This window comes from Aulonocara stuartgranti, assembly GCF_965226115.1.
Source record: "Aulonocara stuartgranti genome assembly, chromosome: 4".
NCBI lineage: Eukaryota > Metazoa > Chordata > Actinopteri > Cichliformes > Cichlidae > Aulonocara > Aulonocara stuartgranti.
In genome coordinates this window covers 16,385,859-16,410,492 of record NC_138942.1, presented here as the reverse complement: position 1 = coordinate 16,410,492, position 24,634 = coordinate 16,385,859, and the positions used below count along the sequence as shown (strand labels likewise).

The 24,634-nt window shown below is 38.7% G+C and overlaps 1 protein-coding gene and 1 long non-coding RNA gene across 7 annotated transcripts in view; both read right to left on the bottom strand.

Moving 5' to 3' along the window:
• Nucleotides 1-24,634, bottom strand: part of cep112 (centrosomal protein 112) — a 169,401-nt gene that overhangs the window by 88,084 nt on the left and 56,683 nt on the right. The window lies entirely within an intron of this gene.
• On the bottom strand, nucleotides 6,658-8,152 carry LOC309705930. Its single transcript, XR_014276632.1, has 2 exons — nucleotides 7,822-8,152; nucleotides 6,658-7,392 (listed from the first exon to the last, which is right to left on the bottom strand). It is a non-coding gene; the product is annotated as an uncharacterized lncRNA (long non-coding RNA).

The following is a 24,634-nucleotide window of genomic DNA, read 5'->3' as shown; positions in this document are numbered from 1 at the left end:
ACTCTACTGACAGCTACGTAGGCCATGCCGGGCTCAAAAATGCTCTTAAGAGAGACAACAGCTGATGTAGTTGTCATACCCTGTACCTTATGTATTGTACATGCAAAGGCCAGCTTCACTGGGAACTGTCTTCGTACCACTCCTTTCTGCTTCAGATTCTCCTCTGCTCTCTCAATGTACACCATGTCGTCTGCTGGTGTGCGGTTATTCTTTCCAGATGTCTCATTATCCATTTTAAGTCCAAGCTTGATGATGTGTTGGTCGTTTTCAGAGTGAACTACTCTAAGTAGTATTCCAAAAGCTCCATTAACCAAACCATTTTGTATGTCAATGTTTCTGGTGAGCATGACACGAGCTCCTTCTGCAACTTTCAGTGTGTCTGGTAACTCGTTTTTACCTCCTTTCAATGGTCTGTCTTGAAGTGCCATTCTGCCAGTTCTAGGATCTTTTCTATAATCATCTGCATGGATGTCAATGATATGAGTGTGGAGCAGAGCCAGTGTTGCAGAGTTGTGTGCATCCACTTCTTTATTAGTTGCAAAAATGTGCAACGCATCAGTTGGACAATGGGCTGGTTCAGTTATGGCCTGTAACAACAAATCTCTATCTGCTTCGCAAAGCTCATCCAACTTTCCTTTCACACGAATTCTGTTCAGCATCTCTGCAAAGACAACATCATCTTTCTGACGCATAATCTCAGTCAGAGTGATCATCTGAAAATGCTCCCGCCACAGGTCGATCTCAGACGGGTCGTGCACACAGAGAGGTTTAGACTGTCGCACTGGGGGTAGCTGATAGAAGTCTCCGACAGCAATGACTGACATGCCTCCAAAGGGTCTCCGAGTCCCTTTGATCTGTTTGAGTCTTGCATCTACATATGCAAACAGATGTCTTGACACCATAGACACTTCGTCAATGACGATTATTTCAGCATTCAAAAGTTCTGATCTGACTTCATCCAGCTGATTGCCAAGTCCCTGAATGGGAGGTTTTAAGCTTCTAGGCAGCTTGAGAAGAGAATGCAGTGTTGTTCCAGAAATGTTAAAAGCTGCAGTCCCAGTGAAAGCAGTTAACAGGACAGTGGGTTTTGATATGTCAACGTCGTCTGCATATCTGGGCACTTTGCTCAGTATCTTAGATGCTTCTGAGTAGATGCATTTGATAAGATGTGATTTTCCTGTTCCAGCACCACCATTAATATAAAAGAAAAACTGCTCTGGATTTAGAGCACAGACTCTTTTAATGCACCAGTCTCTAACTGCATAAAATATGCAGGCTTGCTTCTTGTTCAGATTCTGAAACATCTGACGTAACAATGTGGGATCAATAGCAGGGGGTTCCCTGATGGCTCTGACTTCTGTTGAAGCATCAGCCTGACGGCTGTAGTCGGGCACATCTTCCTGTTCATTTTCATTGTCTCGCTCTCTTTCTTGTTCGACAAGTGGCAACCTTACGAGATCTGATTCAGGTGCCAGATTACACCATTCGTCAGTCACACCTCTGTTCTGCTCATATTCCTCAACAGCGCTCTCGATCTCCTCACTGTTTTTCTCATATTTTTCTCTGTTTCTTTTGACAATGTGTTGCACGTACTCAAGATGGTCAGTACCTGGTAGCTGTACACAGCCAGCACCATAGAAAGCCTGATAGGTTGGCAACGATGGTGTTTTCAGTTCGTGGTCTGAACGATGAGGAAGGTACAGTTTAAGCAGTCTTCCGTAATATTGCTCTGGATGTTTTTCTTGTGAGCAGCGGTGAAATCTGATGATAGCAGGCTTATTGTTTTTGCGCCTTTGCACAAACCCCATCTCATTGAGAAGGGGCAAAACATCTTTACCTTTTTTCTGTTGGCCATAGACAATCCTGCAAGTAGCAGCAAAGTCTGCCATGCACATCTCCTCATACTCTGGTGTTTCAGGTCTGGCTTTGTATTTGTCATTCAAAGATGTCATCCAAACATTGGAAGACTCAGGTGTTGTGTTGTCCAGAACTGACAGGGGACGACTCATTTTCACAGGATTATCATCAGTTGGAATGAATATTACAGCACGTGAGCATTGCTTCATGTGAAGACCACATGCACGAGCAACACACTCCTGTGCACTGATCTCTCGCTTCTTTGAATATGCCTGCATGACGGCTCTCATTTCATCGCACTCATTTACACTGTCCTTATGGGAGTTCTCAATGACAGTTTTCAGGTACTCAGATAGCCCGCCCTCTTTTTTTGATATATATTTCATTAAATAATTTGCAGCACCAAAAGCATCTAAAACAAAGCTTATGTCGATATTACTGTTCCAGGCTTCAAGCAGATGTGGATTATAGCCGTTTATCCAAGAGTCTTTTGGATCACGCTTTAGTATGATCGTACTCCTCATGTTCATTTTATTCAGGTATCTCTCATATTCTGCATGTGTCAACTTGCATCTTTCCAAGAGCTGCTCTAAACTCATGGAAGCAGTTTCAGGTTCATTCAGCAGCTGGTTCAGTGGTCTGAGCTTGTTCTTTGCCGTTTCTACTTCCAGTGCATCATCCTCACTGGGTCTTGTGATCATTGTCTCATTGCAGGGTGGTTTGGGAAAACCAAAACGGCACCCGGAGCTTAAACTCCTAAAGCACGTCTTTGTGTGGTTCTTACTGTGTTTTTGCACTTCTGTTACTTTTTTGTACAGTTCAGGTTGTTTATGTGGATCAGGCAGCTGAGCTGTGATGTATTTGTTTATAAAATCAAGAACAGTTTGCTCATCATCCTCCTCAAACACAGGAGCACCTTCTACCCACAGGAGGCAGTGTATGTGTGGGCTTCCTCTGTGCTGAAACTCAACTCTGTAAAAGTAGTCAATGACTTTGCCAAGTGGCTCTGCGGGAGATAAGAGTAAATCTCTGAATAATGCTTCAACTCTCTTGTCAAACATGCGCATTGTTGTGACAGGATTGCTTCTCAGGATGTCACACTTTGCTGACCAGTCGAGTCCTTCAAAATTCACTTGTTCACCTTGCTGCCTTGTTATTGCCTCGATCACTTCAGGCCAGCGCATTTCAGCAGCTGAAAATGTGCAAAAGAACGTGGGAGTTCCCAACTGTCTGATCATGGCAAAAAGATCTCTTGTTGTTTTCTCCCAATAGGCTGGGGTTCCTCTCAGAGGCTGCATGAATCTCACTGCATCTTTATTTCGCACCAGTTTCTCCACCTCATGTTTATCTTGTAACATGCCTGAGGTTATTTTTCTACCATCTCTGGTCAGAGGCTTTGCCTTCCTTAACTGTACTGTCATGCTGGATGTAGCCAAGTGTATTTCAGTCACAAACTGTGCAAAGAATAAATAGTTTGTGTCTTTGGCAAAACGATCATCAATGCAGAAAAGTCTTGATTTGAAATACCCACTGGGGGATACTTTGATCAGCCTTCTTTCATCAAGTGTGTTTTGGCCTGTAGGAAACTGCACAGGGAAGGCCATGGCCTCCAGTTTAGGTGTTTTGAAAAAACTTATTGGATTGTTTCTCTCTGCAGGAGCAACAGAGTAGATTCCTTCACTGAAACATAATATCTCCTCAGCCACATCAGGGGGCTGCAAACAGGACTCGAGTGCAAAACCACCATTAGTCAGTCCATCTGCTTGCTCTGAATCATCTCTCATCTGTTCATGCAATTGTTCACCATCACAGGGTAACATGTCAATGTCCTGTTCATTTATATTTTGTGCTTCACTCAGTGCATTTTTCTCACAGCTGTCAATTTCCATTAAATCAGCCTCATCATAATCGTCCTCATTCATGTTTTCATCATCATCATCATCTTCATCAGGAAGTGTTGGATCACACAGCTCAGCATCATCTCTGATGCTCACATCCTTATACTGTGGATGAATCTGCTTGAGTTTATGCAGTGCTTGCACAAGTTTAGACCAGCTTACAGTCTGAAACAGCTGATGACCTTTGTAAGACAAGCGTCTCTTCAGTTTTATTCTCATGACCTGAGAATTAATTCTTAATCGAGGCAATGCTTCAACAGTTTCCTGTACCTCTGATGGGACACAGACCACATTTCCTCTAATTGCTCTTTGTCTGCCTTTGGGAAGAGGAATGATCTTGGCAAATGGTATACACTTGGCTATGAGATGTCTCTCCAGTATGTTGAGATCAGACAGTTCAGGTGGAGTATCAGCAAGATCCAGTTTATTGGCAACAGCAAGCGCTGGCATGGATCCATTTTTAAGATGATCGTGGCAGGTGTGACAAATCCACTCTCTCTTTCTCTCATCGGGAACATTGCACTGCTCATTTCTGCAGTTTTCATCACAAACATGAACAAATCTTCCAGTCAAACATGTTGCAACCACATGTGGGTTTTTGACATACTTTGACCTTGTGCAGGGTCGCACTTGGTTTGGAAATGAAGCCTTGAAGCATACAGTACATGGGTATGATGGTCCAGCTTTGATTTGTGATTTGAACACAGATATGGCCTCGTTGATCACACTGTTGTCACTCTCTTGGGTTTGTCTGTTCACCCATCTGTATTTCCTTTTTATTTTCATTGCACATCTCATGTTGTGCATAATCCTGAATGCAAGATTACTTTGATACCTGTCTCGCATTAGTTGTTTCATTAGTTGTCTGTGTCTTACTCTGAATGCGTTATCACGTGCATAACGCTGAGTCACTCGAGATCTCTGTCTCTCTCTGAATTCAGGGTTTTCTTGATACCTTTTAGTGATATAGTTTTTTTGTTTTTGTCTAAATTCAGCATTGTCACAGTAGCGTCTTTTAATATATTGTTGTTGTTTCTTTCTGAATTCATCGTTCTCACAGTAGCGTCTTTTAATATATTGTTGTTGTTTCTTTCTAACTGTAGCATTCTCAGAAAAACGTTTTTTAACATATTGTTTTTGTTTCTTTCTGAATTCATCATTTTCACAGTAACGTCTTCTAATATATCTCTGTTTTTTCTGTCTCAATTCATCATTCTCACAATAACGTCTTTTCATATACTGTTGTTTTTTCTGTCTGACTTGAGGATTGTTTTTATATGCCTCGCTTGTGCAAGACTTTTTCTTTTCTTTGTACTCTTTGTTTGAAGCATACTTTTGTCGTTCTTTCCTTTTTTGGTTTTCTTTTCTCTGATTTCTGGGTTTCTCTGATGCCATTAATCTTCTTTTCATTTTGTGCCTTTGTTCTTTATTAACTTTTTTCAGTTTTTGTAAAACTATATCAGAAAGATCACAGGAAGCAACATTTGTTATTGCAGCATTTGATTGACATAAAAAAGCATCCCTTGATGGAAGGAAACTTAATTCACTGCATAGTTCTTCAGTTGGTATATTAGTAAATTCATTCTCATGAGCTTCATATGATGTGAACTCAGTAATGTAGACTTCTTGTTGTTTCACCAGTGGTGTACAAACAGACATTGGAGAGATCTCAGTAAGATCAGTGGTTGTGTTTCTCCTTGGAGTAGAGGGGTTTGCTTCATCAACAGTTGTATCAGAGTGAGTAGGTGCCACAGCAGTGGCGGCTGTTGGTCTGCAGACTGTGTCTGTGATAGTATCACTCAGATTGACTGTGCGCACACTGTAAAACTGCACAGGCTTCAGTTCATAGTTACAAGAGGGTGATATCTCCATCATTTCATAAGAATCTTGGAGCCTCTTAATCATGTCACTCAGGAGTGTGAATTTCAGCATCACTGCTGTACCACGATTACATGACCATAGTGGTAGAGGAAGACCACTGGGTGTTCTGGAGTGTGGATCAAAGAAACCATATTTGCCTGATGTGGATCTGAACACTGCGATACACAATCCACTCATAATCAGTAAGGCATACTGCACATCTGACAACAGGCAGCTCAGTCCTGCTTCTAAGCTCAGAAAGGTATCTACTGCCTCCTCTGGAGGTTCTTCAAATGTCCCATACCGGGAAGGCTGTGTCATGTCAACATGATATATAGACCTACGAGCATCAACTTTGTCTGGCAGCTCATCGGTTGCCAAATGAATATTTTTAGGAAATCTTTTCTTGGCCTCTTTGTACATCACATCACCTTTATCCAAGACCAGATTAAGGCCAGCTGTAGTCAGGTTTTCATTCTCATGAAGGAATGCAAGAAATGTGAGTGAGTTACATGTGCACTGCTTGTTTCTGGAGTCTCCATATTTAGGATGAGCCTGGCTGCGAGATGCACAGATATGTGTAACAGAGGGCTGGTTTTCAAAGTTCACTCTTTCTGCATGAGATGGTCCTGCCACATCACTGTGACGGCCTCTTTTTACAATATCAGCATAACCCACCTGTGGGGCACTTGACACCTCAGGTTGGTCTCTATGGTTTACCTGATGATCATTAAATTCATGCTGCAATCCAATCTTTACAGCATCTGCATAGGATACCTGTTGTACATGTGCAGGAACATGTTGACCTGCCTGTTTGACACCATCAGCATTGGTCTTTGCAGACACAAAGTCTTCTGCAGAGCTCTGAGGAAAATCACACTCAGCTTGTTCACATGTTGGTACTTCATGAAACTCATGGAACTTCTTCCAGCGTTGTTTTGCAGCTTGTGACTTTTTCTGCTTCCTTGGCATTTTTACACAAGTGTTTCTCTTAGTCTTTAGAAAATATGTTTATAAAATAAGAGTGGCACAGAGCAGGAGATGTTTTCTTTGTCTTTATATTTCAGTTTTTATTTCTCAGAAACAGATGTCTTTGTTTGTTTGACAGTTTGTCAGTCGAGAGAATAATATGCACTCTCTTTATTGGCTTGGCACAACTTAGCAGCAAGCGCAAAGTGAAAAACAGGTAGAGAGAAAATTTAGAAGAGAGAACAGACAGAGTAGGAGAAACACGGCTGGGAAATCACAATCAAACCGTGAATTAGAGTTTTCTTTATTTGTTCAGTTTGTTCTCAGGTAGAGGCAATATATGCACTCTTTATTGCTTTAATGGCTTGGCATTTTTCAGCAGCAAGCCAAGAGTGAAAAACAGGTAGAGAGAAAATTTAGCAGAGAGAACAGACAGAGCAGGAGAGACACGGCTTTAAATCAAACCGCAGAGTTTTCTTTGTTTGTTCAGTTTGTTCTCAGGTTGAGGCAAAATATGCACTCTTTATTGTTTTATTGGCTTGTGCATTTTTCAGCAGCAAGCCAAAGAGTGAAAAACAGGTAGAGAGAAAATTTAGCAGAGAGAACAGACAGAGCAGGAGAGACACGGCTTTAAATCAAACCGCAATAAGATTCTTGGTTTGGCAAAATTTCTCACAAACCACAGGGTGAAATACAGATGGAAAGAAGGCAGAGACAACAGGTGGAGTAGGACAGAAGATAGAGGGGTTGGGGGGTTGGGATGTGAGATAGAAGACTGGAGATCTGGTCCTTGTTCTTCTTCTGCACACTGTGAACAAAAAACAAGAAAAAAAAATAATTTTAATAAAATTATATCACATGGTAATTGTATGAACTAACTGTGACTACTGAAAAAGGGCAAAACAAATATTCAAGCTAAACTGTTGTCGGCTGCCATGTGCAAAAAGTTGCACAATTTGGCACTTTTTAAAAGAATAAATATTTAATTAAATTCAGCAATAATATTTTTAAATACAAATATGATTGAGTGAATTGTTAACTAATCACATGTAATGTGCAAAAATGTACGAAAAAAATATTTTAGCCCAATTGTTAAGCTGAACTTATGTGTATTTATTATAAAAATGTGTTTAAAAGGTCTAGCACAAAGTTTGAACCCATCACTTTAAAGCTTATATTAGTCAGACTCTTTTTTTAAAAATTTGGTGTACTTCTCTAACAGTATGTGCACACCTACCAGGCAAAGCACAGATGTGAGTCAAGTTCCTGAAAGTGTAAGACAAGAAATAACATGTTAGTTGTCTGTACAGTGTTATCAGACTAACAAAAAAACAAAGCCCACACGACATGATACACTGAACTTATAGTCAGCAGGGTAATTATAGAGTAATATAGCACACCAGCTGATACAGCAGCCATTTTATAATTCAAACTAATTAACTGAAGTATTTATTTAAGTACTTATATAAGGCTACTGTTAGACTGTTACTAGCCTTAGCATCGCTGCTAACGCTAGCATTCCTGCTAGCGTTAGCACTGCTGGTAGAACTAGCACTCTTACTGTTAAAACTGAGGCACAATGGCAATAATAAAGCTCATTTGTTACTTTTGTCTCACTGACCGCCAATAAATGTCACAGGAATATCACAGGAATATTCTTTTTGTCAGTTAAAAACTGCTAAGGCTAGTGTTGGCACTATAGCTAGCGTTAGCATTGATGCTAGCATTAGCATCGAAGCTAGCATTAGCACTGCTACTAACAGCAAAAGTCATGAAGTACTCTTACTGTTAAAACTGAGGCACAATGGCAATAATAAATCTCATTTGTTACTTTTGTCTCACTGACCGCCAATAAATATCACAGGAATATCACAAGAATATTCTTTTTGTCAGTTAACAACTGCTAAGGCTAGTGTTAGCACTATAGCTAGCATTAGCATTGAAGCTAGCGTTAGCACTGCTGCTAACAGCAAAAGTCATAAACCTATATAAATGGTAGCAAAGGTTATTCTTTTTTTGCTTTCTTTATTCTTTGAACTCTGTTGAACTTTAAAAAGACTTGATATGTGAGTTTAAATGTCAAACATGTATTTTTACCATCATAAAATTAAAACAGTGCAGTACTGAGTGTATTGTACTTACCACAGCAGAGAGCAAAGCGGAATGACGGCAGTTGGTGCAGTGATTAGTTAAAGACTGATGAGGCGTTCAGGTGGAGCTTGGAAATTTGAGCATCAGTTTGAACATCAATAATGAGCATATATATTTCTCTGTCATAGAGAGACAGAGAAAAAAAATACACAAGACTCACCAGCATACAAATTGGTACTTTTTCTCTTTATGTCACTCATTCGCTTATACTCAGGAAAGAGGGCAACTGGCATTAAATTAGCAAATAAAAAGTATGTCATCTTGAACTGTTTTATGGATTTTATTTTAAGACTACTTTGAGCGTATTCGTGGGGAGATAAACTATACAGACTAAAAACAGAGACATTAAATGAGATTCGATTATTTAAAATGTGGGAAAATACACTACAGACAGGTAGATGCTGTGAGCTTTAATTATCCAGTCAGAAAAGATTATTTTAAAGTCATCAACTGACTAAAACTGCCGAGGTATGAAAAACCTGTGTGGAGAAGACAAGTCCACCAATACACAATCAACTTGAATTTAACAGGGCAATAATTCAGGGCTCTATTCAGTTAGCCTATATTAACTACTGACATACTGTTAATCTGTGGCAAAAGCCTGTCAAACCTGTCTTATTGTACCTATTGAAAAAGTTAATCTTACTACAACTGCTTAGATGTAACACACATTTTTGATTTAATCTTGGCAGAGTGAGAGACAGAGCTCGTTAAGCAGGCAGGTGTGAGCCTGGTTGCTATAGTGACTGCACCCAAGGGCTCCATACACACGTACAGAGACATGCACCTCACTTTTGCTGCTTAAAATGAACAGAAAAGTCAGGCCAAAACAAATCGCTCCCAAATGAAAAGTAAAAGTTGTATTGACAAAATTCTTTCACCGTGAGCGGCAGCAATGTCTAGTCTACCAAATTCTCAGTTTTCATGCCTGTGGAGTTTATTATATGGGCGTGGTGACAGTGGAAAGACACCATGCTCTTCTGATTTTCAAACGAACCTTCTGAGCCATTTTAACATTAGAGTCTATGGAAGAGTTGGAGGGAGGAGGCTGTGCATTGGTGACATTTATGAAAGAACCATAACACCTAGTACAATAGTAAACACATTGGATGAAAGAGGACAGCAATGGCTACGTTTTGAGGGTAAAATCATACCTGTAGAGCAAACGCTGCGGACACAGCAGCAGTTTTAAAAAAGATTTTAAGATAAATTTTTTTGCTCCTCTCACTCTAGCAGTTGAGCTGCCTCACTCTAGCCCCAACATTCCGTCCCATACACACCCATTATAAACTTTGAAACGGGTGAAAAAACATCATGAAACTTAAACTGGAACTGAAGAAAAAGTATAATAGATATTGAAAAGATAAATACAAGTTGAATAGTTGAATGTCTTGTCTTCGTTTTAAAGTTTGAATGGTGGCTCTATGTCAATGTATGTGGAAGTAGTAAGAGTTTAAAAATGAGTAAGTTGAATGAGGATTTGAAGGTTCTCCCCATTGAAATACATTATAAATTTTTGTTGAATAAAGTTGAATAAAATTAAAAATATAAATGTTAAAAATGAGAAAAATAGAAGCAGTGTTGTCCAAAAGAATAGGAATCTAACGGTGTTTGAATGGTTTTTCTAAGTTGAACGGTTTTGAAGGAGTAGGATTACAAAAAACGTACGGAATACAGAATAAAATATAATAATAATAAAGATTAGAAGAACAATACTGTGAATGCTTTTCAAGCATTCACACTAATAATAATAAAGATTAGAAGAACAATACTGTGAATGCTTTTCAAGCATTCACACTAATAATAAAGATTAGAATAACAATACTGTGAATGCTTTTCAAGCATTCACACTAATAAAGATTAGAAGAACAATACTGTGAATGCTTTTCAAGCATTCACACTAATAACTAGAAAGTGCATTTTCTGAAGAAACTGCAGTGTGAATGCTTGAATCTGAATGTATGCACTGAAATGAATTAATTGCTGAATTTTGAGTTAAAAATATTGAATGAGATAAAAAAACAAAACAAAAAAAAAAAGAATTTAACCTGAAAACAAAGGTGCTGAAATGCTAAAAGCTGGACGTTACACAGAAGAAGAAGTTGGAAAAAAGCTGAAAATGTTTTAAATGTAAATTAGAAAACGCTAAGAAATGAGAAAAGAACATTTAGAGTCAGAAAACATCTGAATGAATATTAAAAGTTCATATTCTTTGAATCACTGAATGACTAAAATGTGATCCCTTCGCTTGGATCCACACCATTTAAAAATTTTAAATGTCTGAGCTTTTAAAGACACAGTGTTAGAAAGAGAACAACGATGGCGACATTTTGAGCGTAAAATGATGGCTTGTAACACTGTGGACACAGCAGCAGTTGAAAGAGAAGTGTTTAAGATGAATCTTGGCACAGTGGCAGGCAGAGCTCGTTAAGCAGGCAGGTGTGAGCCTGGTTGCTATAGTGACCGCACCCAATGGCTCCATACACACGTACACAGACATGCGCCTCACTTTTGCTGCTTAAAATGAACAGAAAAGTCAGGCCGAAACAAATCGTTCCCAAATGAAAAGTAAAAGTCGTATTGACAAAATTCTTTCACCGTGAGCGACAGCAGCTTCTAGTCTACCTAATTCTCAGTTTTCATGTCTGTGGAGTTTATTATATGGACGTGGTGACAGTGGAAAGACACCATGCTCTTCTGATTTTCAAACGAACCTTCTCAGCCATTTTAACATTAGAGTCTATGGAAGAGTTGGAGGGAGGAGGCTGTGCATTGGTGACATTTACGAAAGAACCATAACACCTAGGACAATAGTAAACACATTGGATGAAAGAGGACAGCCATGGCTACGTTTTGAGGGTAAAATCATACCTGTAGAGCAAACGCTGCGGACACAGCAGCAGTTTTAAAAAATATTTTAAGATTAATTTTTTTGCTCCTCTCACTCTAGCAGTTGAGCTGCCTCACTCTAGCCCCAACATTCCGTCCCATACACACCCATTATAAACTCTGAAACGGGTGAAAAAACATCATGAAACTTAAACTGGAACTGAAGAAAAAGTACAATAGATATTGAAAAGATAAATACAAGTTGAATAGTTGAATGTCTTGTCTTCGTTTTAAAGTTTGAATGGTGGCTCTATGTCAATGTATGTGGAAGTAGTAAGAGTTTAAAAATGAGTAAATTGAATGAGAATTTGAAGGGTCTCCCCATTGAAATACATGGGAAATTTTTGTTGAATAAAGTTGAATAAAATTAAAAATATAAATGTTAAAAATGAGAAAAATAGAAGCAGTGTTGTCCAAAAGAATAGGAATCTAACGGTGTTTGAATGGTTTTTCTAAGTTGAACGGTTTTGAAGGAGTAGGCTTTCAAAAAACGTACGGAATAGATAATAATAAAATAGAATAACTAGAAAGTGCATTTTCTGAAGAAACTGCAGTGTGAATGCTTGAATCTGAATGTATGCACTGAAATGAATTAATTGCTGAATTTTGAGTTAAAAATATTGAATGAGATTAAAAAAAAACAACAAAAAAAAAAAACGAATTTAACCTGAAAACAAAGGTGCTGAACTGCTAAAAGCTGAAGGTTACACAGAAGAAGAAGTTGGAAAAAAGCTGAAAATGTTTTAATTGTAAATTAGAAAAACCTAAGAAATGAGAAAAGAACATTTAGAGTCAGAAAACATCTTTAAAACGTCATATTCTTTGAATCACTGAATGACTAAAATGTGATCCCTCCACTTGGACCCACACAGTTTAAAAAGTTTACATCTCTGAGCTTTGAAAGACAAGATGTTGGAAAAAGAACAACGATGGCGACGTTTTGAGGGTAAAATGATGGCTTTAACACTGTGGACACAGCAGCAGTTGAAAGAGAAGTGTTTAAGATGAATCTTGGTACAGTGGCAGGCAGAGCTCGTTAAGCAGGCAGGTGTGAGCCTGGTTGCTATAGTGACCGCACCCAAGGGCTCCATACACACGTACACAGACATGCGCCTCACTTTTGCTGCTTAAAATGAACAGAAAAGTCAGGCCGAAACAAATCGTTCCCAAATGAAAAGTAAAAGTCGTATTGACAAAATTCTTTCACCGTGAGCGACAGCAATGTCTAGTCTACCTAATTCTCAGTTTTCATGCCTGTGGAGCTTATTATATGGACGTGGTGACAGTGGAAAGACACCATGCTCTTCTGATTTTCAAACGAACCTTCTGAGCCATTTTAACATTAGAGTCTATGGAAGAGTTGGAAGGAGGAGGCTGTGCATTGGTGACATTTACGAAAGAACCGTAACACCTAGGACAATAGTAAACACATTGGATGAAAGAGGACAGCCATGGCTACGTTTTGAGGGTAAAATGATGGCTGTAGAGCAAACGCTGCGGACACAGCAGCAGTTTTAAAAAAGATTTTAAGATTAATTTTTTTGCTCCTCTCACTCTAGCAGTTGAGCTGTCTCACTCTAGCCCCAACATTCCGTCCCATACACACCCATTATAAACTCTGAAACGGCTGAAAAAACATCATGAAACTTAAACTGGAACTGAAGAAAAAGTATAATAGATATTGGAAAGATAAATACAAGTTGAATAGTTGAATGTCTTGTCTTCGTTTTAAAGTTTGAATGGTGGCTCTATGTCAATGTATGTGGAAGTAGTAAGAGTTTAAAGAGGAGGAAGTTGAATGAGAATTTGAAGGGTCTCCCCATTGAAATACATTATAAATTTTTGTTGAAAAAAGTTGAATAAAATTAAAAATATAAATGTTAAAAATGAGAAAAATAGAAGCAATGTTGTCCAAAAGAATAGGAATCTAACGGTGTTTGAATGGTTTTTCTAAGTTGAACGGTTTTGAAGGAGTAGGCTTTCAAAAAACGTACGGAAAAATAAAATATAACTAGAAAGTGCATTTTCTGAAGAAACTGCAGTGTGAATGCTTGAATCTGAATGTATGCATTGAAATGAAATAATTACTGAATTTAAGTTAAAAATTTTGAATGAGATTAAAAAAAAAACCCGAATTTAACCTGAAAACAAAAGTGCTGAACTGCTAAAAGCTGAAGGTTACACAGAAGAAGAAGTTGGAAAAAAGCTGAAAATGTTTTAATTGTAAATTAGAAAAACCTAAGAAATGAGAAAAGAACATTTAGAGTCAGAAAACATCTGAAAGAATATTAAAAGGTCATATTCTTTGAATCACTGAATGACTAAAATGTGATCCCTCCACTTGGATCCACACAGTTTAAAAAGTTTAAATGTCTGAGCTTTGAAAGACAAGATGTTGGAAAAAGAACAACGATGGCGACGTTTTGAGGGTAAAATGATGGCTTTAACACTGTGGACACAGCAGCAGTTGAAAGAGAAGTGTTTAAGATGAATTTTGGCAGAGTGAGAGAGAGCTCGTTAAGCAGGCAGGTGTGAGCCTGGTTGCTATAGTGACCGCACCCAATGGCTCCATACACACGACACAGACATGCGCCTCACTTTTGCTGCTTAAAATGAACAGAAAAGTCAGGCCGAAACAAATCGTTCCCAAATGAAAAGTACATGTCGTACTGACAAAATTCTTTCACCGTGAGCGACAGCCATGTCTAGTCTACCTAATTCTCAGTTTTCATGCCTGTGGAGCTTATTATATGGACGTGGTGACAGTGTAAAGACACCATGCTCTTCTGATTTTCAAACGAACCTTCTGAGCCATTTTAACATTAGAGTCTATGGAAGAGTTGGAGGGAGGAGGCTGTGCATTGGTGACATTTATGAAAGAACCATAACACCTAGGACAATAGTAAACACATTGGATGAAAGAGGACAGCCATGGCTACGTTTTGAGGGTAAAATCATACCTGTAGAGCAAACGCTGCGGACACAGCAGCAGTTTTAAAAAAGATTTTAAGATTAATTTTTTTGCTCCTCTCACTCTAGCAGTTGAGCTGCCTCACTCTAGCCCCAACATTCCGTCCCATACACACCCATTATAAACTCTGAAACGGGTGAAAAAACATCATGAAACTTAAACTGGAACTGAAGAAAAAGTATAATAGATATTGAAAAGATAAATACAAGTTGAATAGTTGAATGTCTTGTCTTCGTTTTAAAGTTTGAATGGTGGCTTTATGTCAATGTATGTGGAAGTAGTAAGAGTTTAAAAATGAGTAAGTTGAATGAGGATTTGAAGGGTCTCCCCATTGAAATACATTATAAATTTTTGTTGAATAAAGTTGAATAAAATTAAAAATATAAATGTTAAAAATATGAAAAATAGAAGCAGTGTTGTCCAAAAGAATAGGAATCTAACGGTGTTTGAATGGTTTTTCTAAGTTGAACGGTTTTGAAGGAGTAGGCTTTCAAAAAACGTACGGAAAAATAATAAAATATAACTAGAAAGTGCATTTTCTGAAGAAACTGCAGTGTGAATGCTTGAATCTGAATGTATGCACTGAAATGAATTAATTGCTGAATTTTGAGTTAAAAATATTGAATGAGATTTAAAAAAAACAACAAAAAAAAAACGAATTTAACCTGAAAACAAAGGTGCTGAACTGCTAAAAGCTGAAGGTTACACAGAAGAAGAAGTTGGAAAAAAGCTGAAAATGTTTTAATTGTAAATTAGAAAAACCTAAGAAATGAGAAAAGAACATTTAGAGTCAGAAAACATCTGAAAGAATATTAAAAGGTCATATTCTTTGAATCACTGAATGACTCAAATGTGATCCCTCCACTTGGATCCACACAGTTTAAAAAGTTTACATCTCTGAGCTTTGAAAGACAAGATGTTGGAAAGAGAACAACGATGGCGACGTTTTGAGGGTAAAATGATGGCTGTAACACTGTGGAGACAGCAGCAGTTGAAAGAGAAGTGTTTCAGATGAATCTTGGCAGAGTGAGAGAGAGAGCTCGTTAAGCAGGCAGGTGTGAGCCTGGTTGCTATAGTGACCGCACCCAATGGCTCCATACACACGACACAGACATGCACCTCACTTTTGCTGCTTAAAATGAACAGAAAAGTCAGGCCGAAACAAATCGTTCCCATATGAAAAGTACAAGTCGTATTGACGAAATTCTTTCACCGTGAGCAACAGCAATGTCTAGTCTACTGAATTCTCAGTTTTCATGCCTGTGAAGTTTATTATATGGACGTGGTGACAGTGGAAAGACACCATGCTCTTCTGATTTTCAAACGAACCTTCTGAGCCATTTTAACATTAGAGTCTATGGAAGAGTTGGAGGGAGGAGGCTGTGCATTGGTGACATTTATGAAAGAACCATAACACCTAGGACAATAGTAAACACATTGGATGAAAGAGGACAGCGATGGCTACGTTTTGAGGGTAAAATGGTGGCTGTAGAGCAAACGCTGTGGACACAGCAGCAGTTTTAAAAAATATTTTAAGATTAATTTTTTTGCTCCTCTCACTCTAGCAGTTGAGCTCTCTCACTCTAGCCCCAACATTCCGTCCCATACACACCCATTATAAACTCTGAAACGGGTGAAAAAACATCATGAAACTTAAACTGGAACTGAAGAAAAAGTATAATAGATATTGAAAAGATAAATACAAGTTGAATAGTTGAATGTCTTGTCTTCGTTTTAAAGTTTGAATGGTGGCTCTATGTCAATGTATGTGGAAGTAGTAAGAGTTTAAAAATGAATAAGTTGAATGAGAATTTGAAGGGTCTCCCCATTGAAATACATGGGAAATTTTGGGAAATTTTTGTTGAATAAAGTTGAATAAAATTAAAAATATAAATGTTAAAAATATGAAAAATAGAAGCAGTGTTGTCCAAAAGAATAGGAATCTAACGGTGTTTGAATGGTTTTTCTAAGTTGAACGGTTTTGAAGGAGTAGGATTACAAAAAACGTACGGAATAGATAAAATATAATAATAATAATAATAATAAAGATTCGAATAACAATACTGTGAATGCTTTTCAAGCATTCACACTAATAACTAGAAAGTGCATTTTCTGAAGAAACTGCAGTGTGAATGCTTGAATCTGAATGTATGGACTGAAATGAATTAATTGCTGAATTTTGAGTTAAAAATATTGAATGAGATAAAAAAAAAAAAAACGAATTTAACCTGAAAACAAAAGTGCTGAACTGCTAAAAGCTGAACGTTACACAGAAGAAGAAGTTGGAAAAAAACTGAAAATGTTTTAATTGTAAATTAGAAAACCCTAAGAAATGAGAAAAGAACATTTAGAGTCAGAAAACATCTGAATGAATATTAAAAGGTCATATTCTTTGAATCACTGAATGACTCAAATGTGATCCCTCCACTTGGATCCACACAGTTTAAAAAGTTTAAATGCCTGAGCTTTGAAAGACACGGTGTTGGAAAGAGAACAATAATGGCGACAATTTGAGGGTAAAATGATGGCTGTAACACTGTGGACACAGCAGCAGTTGAAAGAGAAGTGCTTAAGATGAATCTTGGTACAGTGGCAGGCAGAGCTCGTTAAGCAGGCAGGTGTGAGCCTGGTTGCTATAGTGACCGCACCCAATGGCTCCATACACACGTACACAGACATGCGCCTCACTTTTGCTGCTTAAAATGAACAGAAAAGTCAGGCCCAAACAAATTCTTCCCAAATGAAAAGTAAAAGTCGTATTGACAAAATTCTTTCACCGTGAGCGACAGCCATGTCTAGTCTACCTAATTCTCAGTTTTCATGCCTGTGGAGTTTATTATATGGACGTGGTGACAGTGGAAAGACACCATGCTCTTCTGATTTTCAAACGAACCTTCTGAGCCATTTTAACATTAGAGTCTATGGAAGAGTTGGAGGGAGGAGGCTGTGCATTGGTGACATTTATGAAAGAACCATAACACCTAGTACAATAGTAAACACATTGGATGAAAGAGGACAGCCATGGCTACGTTTTGAGGGTAAAATCATACCTGTAGAGCAAACGCTGTGGACACAGCAGCAGTTTTAAAAAAGATTTTAAGATTAATTTTTTTGCTCCTCTCACTCTAGCAGTTGAGCTGTCTCACTCTAGCCCCAACATTCCGTCCCATACACACCCATTATAAACTCTGAAACGGGTGAAAAAACATCATGAAACTTAAACTGGAACTGAAGAAAAAGTATAATAGATATTGAAAAGATAAATACAAGTTGAATAGTTGAATGTCTTGTCTTCGTTTTAAAGTTTGAATGGTGGCTCTATGTCAATGTATGTGGAAGTAGTAAGAGTTTAAAAATGAGTAAGTTGAATGAGGATTTGAAGGGTCTCCCCATTGAAATACATTATAAATTTTTGTTGAATAAAGTTGAATAAAATTAAAAATATAAATGTTAAAAATATGAAAAATAGAAGCAGTGTTGTTCAAAAGAATAGGAATCTAACGGTGTTTGAATGGTTTTTCTAAGTTGAACGGTTTTGAAGTTATAGGATTACAAAAAACGTACGGAATACAGAATAAAATATAATAATAATAATAATAATAATAATAAAGATTAGAAGAACAATACTGTGAATGCTTTTCAAGCATTCACACTAATAAAGATTCGAATAACAATACTGTGAATGCTTTTCAAGCATTCACACTAACTAGAAAGTGCATTTTCTGAAGAAACTGCAGTGTGAATGCTTGAATCTGAATGTATGGACTGAAATGAATTAATTGCTGAATTTTGAGTTAAAAATTTTGAATGAGATAAAAAAAAAAAACAACCTGAATTTAACCTGAAAACAACAGTGCTGAACTGCTAAAAGCTGAAGGTTACACAGAAGAAGAAGTTGGAAAAAAGCTGAAAATGTTTTAATTGTAAATTAGAAAAACCTAAGAAATGAGAAAAGAACATTTAGAGTCAGAAAACATCTGAAAGAATATTAAAAGGTCATATTCTTTGAATCACTGAATGACTAAAATGTGATCCCTCCACTTGGACCCACACAGTTTAAAAAGTTTACATCTCTGAGCTTTGAAAGATACGGTGTTGGAAAGAGAACAATAATGGCGACGTTTTGAGGGTAAAATGATGGCTGTAACACTCTGGACACAGCAGCAGTTGAAAGAGAAGTGTTTAAGATGAATCTTGGTACAGTGGCAGGCAGAGCTCGTTAAGCAGGCAGGTGTGAGCCTGGTTGCTATAGTGACCGCACCCAATGGCTCCATACACACGTACACAGACATGCGCCTCACTTTTGCTGCTTAAAATGAACAGAAAAGTCAGGCCGAAACAAATCGCTCCCAAATGAAAAGTATAGGTCGTATTGACGAAATTCTTTCACCGTGAGCGGCAGCAATGTCCAGTCTACCTAATTCTCAGTTTTCATGCCTGTGGAGTTTATTATATGGACGTGGTGACAGTGGAAAGACACCATGCTCTTCTGATTTTCAAACGAACCTTCTGAGCCATTTTAACATTAGAGTCTATGGAAGAGTTGGAGGGAGGAGGCTGTGCATTGGTGACATTTATGAAAGAACCATAACACCTAGTACAATAGTAAACACATTGGATGAAAGAGGACAGCGATGGCTACGTTTTGAGGGTAAAATCATACCTGTAGAGCAAACGCTGTGGATACAGCAGCAGTTTTAAAAAAGATTTTAAGATTAATTTTTTTGCTCCTCTCACTCTAGCAGTTGAGCTGCCTCACTCTAGCCCCAACATTCCGTCCCATACACACCCATTATAAACTCTGAAACGGGTGAAAAAACATCATGAAACTTAAACTGGAACTGAAGAAAAAGTATAATAGATATTGAAAAAATAAATACAAGTTGAATAGTTGAATGTCTTGTCTTCGTTTTAAAGTTTGAATGGTGGCTCTATGTCAATGTATGTTGAAGTAGATACAGTTTAAAGAGGAGGAAGTTGAATGAGAATTTGAAGGGTCTCCCCATTGAAATACATGGGAAATTTTTGTTGAATAAAGTTGAATAAAATTAAAAATATAAATGTTAAAAATGAGAAAAATAGAAGCAGTGTTGTCCAAAAGAATAGGAATCTAACGGTGTTTGAATGGTTTTTCTAAGTTGAACGGTTTTGAAGGAGTAGGCTTTCAAAAAACGTACGGAATAGATAATAATAAAATAGAATAATAATAAAGATTCGAATAACAATACTGTGAATGCTTTTCAAGCATTCACACTAATAACTAGAAAGTGCATTTTCTGAAGAAACTGCAGTGTGAATGCTTGAATCTGAATGTATGCACTGAAATGAATTAATTGCTGAATTTTGAGTTAAAAATATTGAATGAGATTAAAAAAAAAACAAAAAAAAAAACGAATTTAACCTGAAAACAAAGGTGCTGAACTGCTAAAAGCTGAAGGTTACACAGAAGAAGGAGTTGGAAAAAAACTGAAAATGTTTTAAATGTAAATTAGAAAACCCTAAGAAATGAGAAAAGAACATTTAGAGTCAGAAAACATCTGAATGAATATTAAAAGGTCATATTCTTTGAATCACTGAATGACTCAAATGTGATCCCTCCACTTTGATCCACACAGTTTAAAAAGTTTAAATGCCTGAGCTTTGAAAGACACGGTGTTGGAAAGAGAACAATAATGGCGACAATTTGAGGGTAAAATGATGGCTGTAACACTGTGGACACAGCAGCAGTTGAAAGAGAAGTGTTTAAGATGAATCTTGGTACAGTGGCAGGCAGAGCTCGTTAAGCAGGCAGGTGTGAGCCTGGTTGCTATAGTGACCGCACCCAATGGCTCCATACACACGTACACAGACATGCGCCTCACTTTTGCTGCTTAAAATGAACAGAAAATTCAGGGCGAAACAAATCGCTCCCAAATGAAAAGTATAGGTCGTATTGACAAAATTCTTTCACCGTGAGTGACAGCAATGTCTAGTCTACTGAATTCTCAGTTTTCATGCCTGTGGAGTTTATTATATGGACGTGGTGACAGTGGAAAGACACCATGCTCTTCTGATTTTCAAACGAACCTTCTGAGAAAGTTTAACATTAGAGTCTATGGAAGAGTTGGAGGGAGGAGGCTGTGCATTGGTGACATTTACGAAAGAACCATAACACCTAGGACAATAGTAAACACATTGGATGAAAGAGGACAGCGATGGCTACGTTTTGAGGGTAAAATCATACCTGTAGAGCAAACGCTGCGGACACAGCAGCAGTTTTAAAAAAGATTTTAAGATTAATTTTTTTGCTCCTCTCACTCTAGCAGTTGAGCTGCCTCACTCTAGCCCCAACATTCCGTCCCATACACACCCATTATAAACTCTGAAACGGGTGAAAAAACATCATGAAACTTAAACTGGAACTGAAGAAAAAGTATAATAGATATTGAAAAGATAAATACAAGTTGAATAGTTGAATGTCTTGTCTTCGTTTTAAAGTTTGAATGGTGGCTCTATGTCAATGTATGTGGAAGTAGTAAGAGTTTAAAAATGAGTAAATTGAATGAGAATTTGAAGGGTCTCCCCATTGAAATACATGGGAAATTTTTGTTGAATAAAGTTGAATAAAATTAAAAATATAAATGTTAAAAATGAGAAAAATAGAAGCACACCATTCCAAAAGAAGAGGAATCTAATGGTGTTTGAATGGTTTTTCTAAGTTGAACGGTTTTGAAGGAGATAGTCGGCGAAAAACGTACGGAATAGGAAAAAATAATAATAAAGATTAGAAGAACAATACTGTGAATGCTTTTCAAGCATTCACACTAATAATAAAGATTAGAAGAACAATACTGTGAATGCTTTTCAAGCATTCACACTAATAATAATAAAATATAATAATAAAGATTACAACAACAATACTGTGAATGCTTTTCAAGCATTCACACTAATAATTTAACGACAGCATCTGTTATCCATGTACAGTGCATAAATGGGACTTTGCTAAAAACAGAATTGCGTGAATTGATTTAATTTTCACAAAAAGTAACACTAAATGTGCAACTACAACAACGGGTACATGGACTGCAGCTACTATTTCAACCCTTCAAGATGCTTCATCTGATTCAAGCACAAAGAGCACGATATCAGGGGGGACAGTACGACTGACTGTGCACTTTTTCCTCTTTACAGTGTGCCTTATGCAGTGCTTTGAGTATAAGTGAATGTGTGGCTGTGTTTTTCTGCTCCCTTGTAAATTGCTACTCTAAGAGGGTATGGATAATTATTCCCTCTGGACAGACAAGCAGCAGCGAGAATGAAATTCTGGCCAGTGGGACTTTAAACCAATTAGAAGTACAACTATTACACCTCCTCTATTCACCCTGCTCACTCCCCCCCACCCCCAACAACAGCATCCAATACACACTCAACACAAGGCTCCAGCCTGTCTCTCTCAACCACCCAGGTTAGGAGGGAACTGAGGAGGATTAATGGCAAGAAGGCAGCGGGTCCAGATGGCATCAGCTCGAGGGTCGTCAGGTCCTGCGCGGACCAACTGTGTGGGGTGATGGAGCACCTCTTCAACCTGAGCCTGAGGTTGGGAAGAGTCCCACAGCTCTGGAAAACCTCCTGTGTTGTACCAGTGCCAAAGACTTCACGCCCCAAGGACCTCAACAGCTACAGGCCGGTGGCTCTGACATCCCACCTGATGAAGACCCTGGAGCGGTTGGTCCTGGCTCAGCTTCGGCGCCTAATAAGCTCATCACTGGACCCACTTCAGTTTGCCTACCAGCCCGGCATTGGAGCGGATGATGCCGTCATTCACCTCCTACATCGTTCCCTCGCTCACCTGGAGACCGCTGGAAGCACTGTGAGAATCATGTTCTTTGATTTCTCCAGTGCCTTCAACACCATTCTTCCCTCGGTTCTAAAGGACAAGCTGGTGAACTCTGGAGTGGACCATCACCTCACTACCTGGATCCTGGACTACCTCACCGACCGACCACAGTATGTGAGGACTCAGGGCTGTGTGTCGGACAGGGTCGTCTGCAGTACGGGGGCCCCACAGGGAACGGTTCTGGCTCCGTTCCTCTTCACCATCTACACTGCAGACTTCTCCCACAATTCCACCCAGTGCTTCCTGCAGAAGTTCTCTGATGACTCTGCAATAGTCGGCCTCATCACTGATGGGGACGACAAGGAGTACAGAGGTCTGACCCAAGACTTTGTGGACTGGTGCCAGCTGAACTACCTCCAGATCAACGCCAGTAAAACCAAGGAACTGGTGGTAGACTTCCGCAGGCACAAGCATTCTCCACTGCAACCACTGAACATCCAAGGTATGGACATTGAGGCTGTGGACAGCTACAGGTACCTTGGTGTTCATCTGAACAATAGACTGGACTGGACTCATAACTCAGACGCCCTCTACAGGAAAGGGCAGAGCAGGCTGTACCTGCTGCGGAGACTCAGGTCGTTTGGAGTGGAGGGCCCACTCCTGAAGACCTTCTATGACTCTGTTGTGGCTTCTGCTATCTTTTATGGTGTGGTCTGCTGGGGCGGCAGCATCTCTGCTGGGGACAGGAAGAGACTGAACAGGGTGATCCGAAGGGCCAGCTCTGTTCTAGGATGCCCTCTGGACCCAGTGGAGGTGGTGAGTGACAGGAGAACGGCGGCTAAGCTGTCATCCCTGATGGACAACATCTCCCACCCCATGCAGCAGACTGTGACAGCACTGAGCAGCTCCTTCAGTGGGAGACTGCGGCACCCACGGTGTGGGACGGAGAGATTTCGCAGGTCTTTCCTCCCCACTGCTGTCAGACTCCACAACAAAGACTTTAACTGATCAAGCACACACATCCATACATATGCAATAATACTAAGTGCAATAATCCTTTCTGTCATCGTTGTATTTTTACTCAGTTGTATATAGTATTTGTATTCTATTTTTATCTTATTGTATATTTATTTTATTTTATTCTACTGTATATAGTATTTTATTTTATTCTATTCTGTACAGTTGTGTACTGTATTTATTCTTATTGTATTCTAATTTTTGCCTCATAACTTTTGCACTGTCCACTTCCTGCTGTGACAAAACAAATTTCCCACGTGTTGTGGGACTAATAAAGGTTATCTTATCTTATCTTATTTTATTACTAAATTACAACAGGCACACATCGGGTGGTGGTGGTAGGGGGAGGCACTATGCTCCGTGCATTTATCTGTACTTCACAAAGCAGGAAGGCTGTCAAAAGCAGCATGATTATGAGCATCCATGCACAACTTAAAAAATAAATTAAATGAAAAATTGGAAGTACATCTAAAGAAAGGCATATAGTGGTTTGCAGCTTTGTAAAGTGGTTAATCTCTTCCTGTAATCAAAGAAACAACTTTAGGTGTTTATAAAGACAGAACTGAAACTGAGGCAATAAAACCCCCCCAGCAAAAACAGAGGAGGCAATAAAATAAAAAAAATTAATAAAACAAAACAGCAGAGAACAAAAGCAGAGGATTGAGAAAGGAATGTGCAAGCTTTCTCTCCTCTTTATAGAGTTCTGTCTCTTTGTAATTTTGGTTTCTCTCATGTTGGACATCAAACGACAAAGTGTTTTTTTTTTTTTTGCCTCTTTCCCAATTTTGTGTACTCTGTAATTATTAATCAGTCTTGTTGCACGACTGCCTTCCGGACTCAGACAGACACAAAGGATATGTGGGGAGACTGAGATGGAAAAAAGAGAAAAAAAAGAGGAAAAGAGAGAGGAAGATGGAAAAATGGATGTCACAGAAATAGCAAGTTTTTTTTAAAACTTCCAAGAGGAGAGCGTAGAGAGAGAGAGAGGGAGAAAAGAATTGGGTGTGTGTCTCGCTTGAGAGACAACTGAGCCTGCGCGTGCGTGCGCGCTCACGTGCGTGTACAGAGGCCTTTGTTCATGAGCCACAATCCCAAACTCTCTGCGTGACTGACAACTCTACTCAAGGAGTGCACTATGAGTAAGTTGGAGCTGGCTGCTGGGCCTATACCTCAGAGAATACACAGGAAGAAAAAAAAGTGACTGTA